The following is a 5,591-nucleotide window of genomic DNA, read 5'->3' as shown; positions in this document are numbered from 1 at the left end:
ATTCCCTATGCCTCACAACCACATCGGCCATTTCGTGACTTTGGGTAGTCTTAATCCTACCAAAAATCACCTTCACCTTCTTCATGGAATGATAAACTAAGTTATATCCAAACAATCTATTCTCATCAACTTTGAACCACCCAATAGGAGAACGACGTCTCCTACCATACAAAGCCTCAAATAGAGCCAAATGAATGCTAGAATAATAGTTGTTATTATACACGAACTCATGAGAGGCAAATGACAAAGCAACTACCACCAAAGTTTATCACCCAGGTACTTAACATATCTTACAAAGTCTGAATAGTCTTTTTTACTTATCCATCTATCTAAGGGTGGTAAAGTAGTGCTAGGTTTCACTTTAGTCCCTAATCATCTGATAAAACAGTGCTAATCGAGAGATAAGAATTGTGTACCTCGAACAGATATAATAGAAATAGGCATACCATGTAACTTGATGATCTACTGAATAAAAAGCTTAGAATAAGTAGTCTTCAACGGTAATAAGTTATAGACTTAGTCATCCTATCCATAATGATCCAAAATAAATCAATCTAATGGAGAGACCGCAGAAAACCAATAACAAAGTTCATGTAAATTCATCACACTTCCACATAGGAAACTCAATCTCTTGAGACAAACCACCAGCCCTTTAAGTACTCCACCTTCACTTGCTAATAGACTATACACTTGGCCACAAAATTAGATACATCCCTCTTCATGTTTTTCTAAAAATAGATCACTTTACAATCATGGTACATCTTAATATAACCAGGATAAATCATGTACCTTGACTCATTAGCCTCTGCAAAGATCTTCTCTCACAGCCAATCAACATCACAAAATTACCTATGTAACTTAGGATACCATCACCACCAATCTCTAAATTAAGACTTTCTGCTGACCCAAAAGTCTGACCCATATCATCCTTATTCTGCATTAAGATAGGATCAAAAACCTTCTTCTCATTAACCTCATCACCAAGAGATGAATTTACCACCTCTTTCATATTCACACCTCCATTCTCAAAGTCAAAAGATGAACTCCAAGATTGGTCAAATTCATGAAATAAGATAGACATTTACAACCCGCTAAGAGCATCAGTAACCATATTAGCTTTACTAGGGTAATAATAAAGACTCATGTTGTAATCCTTGAGTAACTCAAGCTATCTCCGTTGCCTGAGATTTAAATCCTTTTGAGATTCATATACTACAAGATCTTAGGGTCTTAATATATGTCATCATGATATTCATATAAGTAAAAGAGCTAAATCATCAAAGAAAAATCGACAGCTAGCAACTCTAAATCATGAGTTGGAACCTTAAGCTACCTAGAAACATATGCCATAACCTTGCCATGCTACATAAAAACATATATTAGTCCCACACGCGATGCAACACAATAAACAACTAAACCATCAGTACCCTCGGATAGTGTCTTGAAGTCAACTTATCCTTAAATTTCTCAAAGCTACCCTCACAAGAATTAGACCACAAAAACCTCACCTTCTTCTTAGTCAACTTAGTCAATGGAGTAGAGATCAAATAGAAACTCTCCATAAACCTCCTACAATACCCAACTAAACCCAAGAATCGTCGACTATCGATTGGATTCATAGGTCTAGGCCACTTCTTAACCACCTTAACTTTTTGTGGATCCGCTATGCTTCCTTCAGATGAAATAATGTGTAAAAGAAAGGTCACAAAATTCAACCATAACTCAAACTTTGAAAATGTTGGTTATTACCATTGGTTCGTAAGAGGTCTACAACACTATATAGAGGTGACTGGCATTATTGTCCATACTCTTAGAATATACGAAGATGTCTTCAACAAACAAAATGATGAGTATGTCTAAAATCAGATAAAATACCCAATTTATATGATCCATAAATACCACTGGAGAATTAGTCAATCCAAGAGATATAACTAAGAACAAAAAATTTCCATACCGGGTACGGAAAGAGATCTAAGAAATATTAACCTCCCTAATCTTCAACTAATTATAACCCAACCCAACCAAAGATTAATCTTAGAAAAGTACTGATCACCTTGATGATGGTCATAAAGGCCATCAATCATATGAAGAGGACATCAATCCTTATGAAGAGGATACTCAGACACCTTATTCAACTATCGATAGTCTATACATATTCTAAGAGACTAATTTTTCTTATGCACAAAGAGAATGGAAGCACACAACAGAAAAACATTAGTTGAAACGAAACCTTTGTCAAGAAGTTATTTTAACTACTCCTTAAGATTTTTTAACTCATCCATAGTTATTTAATAATGAGGAATAGAGATAGGGTGGGTATCTTGAAAAAGGTCAATCCCTAAGTCTATTTCCCTATCACGAGGAATACTAGATATTTCATTGAGAAAAATATAATAAAGCTTCTTAACGTCAGGGATAAATTAAAAAGAAGGGCCTTCAGAAATAGAACCCTTAAGCCAAACTAGATGATCTTGGAAATAAATTTTTTGGCTCTAAGATAAGAAATGAACCTCCCTTGAGGTGCTAGGGAACTGTCATCCCACTAAATTATTAGTTTATTTGGAAATCAAAAATTGACTCTTCGAGTGTTGTAATCCACAGATGCATAGCATGAATGTATCTTATCTATCTCGAAAATAACATCAAAGTATAACATATCTAGATCTTTAAAATCCACCAACATCTCCCTACCACTAATAGATACCACACAACCCTTATAGACTTTCTAGCCATAACAGTCACCTATAGAGGTAGACACAGTAAAGGTATTCAAAATAAACTTAGTACCAAAACCAACATGAATAACCACAAAAGAATCACATAAGAAAGACTAGACCTCGAATCAAGAAATAAATACACATAACGAGAGAAATGCTATTATGTAAGATTGACTACATCCGGAGAAGCCTCAGATTCCTGATGAGTAAAAAGACGACACATATGATTTAGCTAGAGTCGGTACTAGAAGTAGAAACCTTTGATGTAGTACCTAAAGATGTAGAAACCAAAACCTAATTAGCTCGAGCAGCGACATCTTTAAGGATAGTTTTGCTAAATATGGCCATGCTGGCACATCTAAAACACTTATTTTTCTGTCATTACAAAAACCATGGTACAACTGCCCACTTAATCTGGAATGAGAATATGATGGACCTGATTGGGCCCCACTGGCAGGTTATTGTGCACTTTATGACTTACACCCATTGTTGCTCTTAAAGCAATAATCTCCAAACGGCTTAGGATATAGAGCACTAGACGTAAAATAAGAAGAATTTCCCCACTTCTTCTTACACTACTGCCTTCCATATTTACCACTATTTAGACTCTTCCCTACTCAGAATACTTTAATTTCTTACTAACCTTTTCCTTATTTTTTTTATGTTTCTTCTCTTCTTCTTCAACCGGCTATATATATGCCAAAAGCCTAGAGATATCAATTTCATTATTCATCAAGCAGCCTTAAACTCCAATACCAAGTCTCAAGACAAACGTAAAGCAAAATTCCTTATCTTAGCCCTCATAAACGACACCAACTCTGGGGATAATGGGATAACCGATGAAATTTCATGGCATACTCTTTCATAGTTATTCTGCCTTACTTTATATTCACAAACTGCTTAGCCTTTGGCTTCTTTAACTCCTAAGGAAAGAAGCGATCATGAAAATAACCAAAGAATTCATCCCATAAAGTTGGCTGAACATATTTACCCTTTGACTAATCTAACTCCTCATACCACTGATATGCCAAATCATTCAACTAATATGCAACAAACTCCATACCTTCAGAGCTAGAAGTATGCATCACTTAGAAAATCTTTTTTATATCATCTATGAACCCTTAGGCTCCTCAAACTTATAAGAAGTGAATGTCAAAGGACTCAATTTTATGAATTGACCAATACTTGTGGCCTATGAAGAACGAGTAATAGTTGCAAAACGCTCAAACTGGCACAACTGAGAGGCTACCAATTGACTAAGAAAATGAATCAACTAGCGATACTCAGCATTAGACACATCACCCTGAGGCATCGGGGCTAGAGTATCACCAGCCCAACCATCTCAAGGAGGACTAGTAGGGACCAATGGAACTCCACTAGGGTAATTAGAAGTAGGGACCCTACACTGGGTTTGTAGGTATAAGCAGGATGAGATCCATCCACATTGTCCTTAGGTGGGATAGTGGAGTTTCAATGACCATTAAATCTTTGGGAAGAAATGATCTAAAATGCTAACAAATGGAATTAGAGGAGATTTCAACAACCTAGAATATAAAACGAAGAAGTAGAACATAAAAACTGGAAACATTCCTATACGCATAAAGAGATTCAACTTGAAATGCCTTTGTGGACACCCAATTGACCATGAAACCAAGGCTCTGATACTAATGTGTCATGACCCGAACCAGGACCTAGCGTGATAGGTATCTCATGTGTGTCGGGTGCTTTTGTTAGTTATGAGGTAGGATAGGTTTATCCCTTATTAGATTGAGTTATATCATTCTATATTTATGATATAATTTTAGATTGTAGTACGATTTAGGTGTTGGATTGATGAATTGCATGACTTATGATTAGTTAGATCATTTAAGTCATTCGAGATTGTAATGTTTGAATGCTTAGTTTGTTACCTTGGACCTCAGAAATTTAGACATAATCACTCAAGTTAAGTGTGAGAATGCTTTAGGTTGCTCAAGTTAGAAAGTATGACTTCATCACCTATGCTTAGGGTGAAATTGGTTTTTGTTATTTATATTATTGAAGTTTAGTTCCATTGGACTTAGTTATAGTTCTTTCATTGAATCTCTACATTTAGGGATATATGTGGCTTGCTATACATATAAGGGTTGACTAAGATACCTTAGCCTAGTTTGGGTAAATTTTCACATATAATATACTTCAGGGATTTCGAAGTGAGCTCTTTGACCTACCTTTATCCAAGACTTAATATAGTAATCTTGAACCACTTATACATTTCTAAACTCTTAAAGGAGGCCCTTTTGAGGTAATATTTAGAAATCCTTGGTACTTGTTGTTTATGATGAATTACGTTAGATGTAATGCCTATATGATTGTGCCATATATATGATTTATTGGCTAAGCTCATGATATGAAATTGATTATGCTATTGATTTCACTATTATTTGTGCTTTAAAATATACTATTAAAGAATCCCTTAAATCGGATATAGCCTAAGCCATAAATTATGTAATTGACTATGCTATGCATATGCTATAGAATATACCATGTATTAGCTATTGCCAATATAAACTATCTTTTTGATAAAGATTCGACATTGAGTATACTATCAATGGTTCATTGCCTATGATATTTCTTATCATTATGATCATGCTAAGAAATTGTGCTAAAAATCATACTTGAAAATATTTCCAATGATTATATTAGTATTTGTGCCATGAATTATCTTTCTTATAAATGATACAGGAAATTATGATGTCGATGATGCTAGAAGTCACACTTAATGCTTATGTGGGAGGTTATGTTACTAATTATGTTTGAAATTATGATACTTCATCATATATTTTCTTATGTTATTGATGTTGCCACTGATTATGACTATACACATATATTAAT

Source organism: Capsicum annuum, chromosome 1 (assembly GCF_002878395.1).
Source record: "Capsicum annuum cultivar UCD-10X-F1 chromosome 1, UCD10Xv1.1, whole genome shotgun sequence".
NCBI classification, from domain to species: Eukaryota; Viridiplantae; Streptophyta; class Magnoliopsida; order Solanales; family Solanaceae; genus Capsicum; species Capsicum annuum.
The sequence above is the reverse complement of the archived record's forward strand: the minus strand, read 5'-3'. Positions refer to the sequence as shown.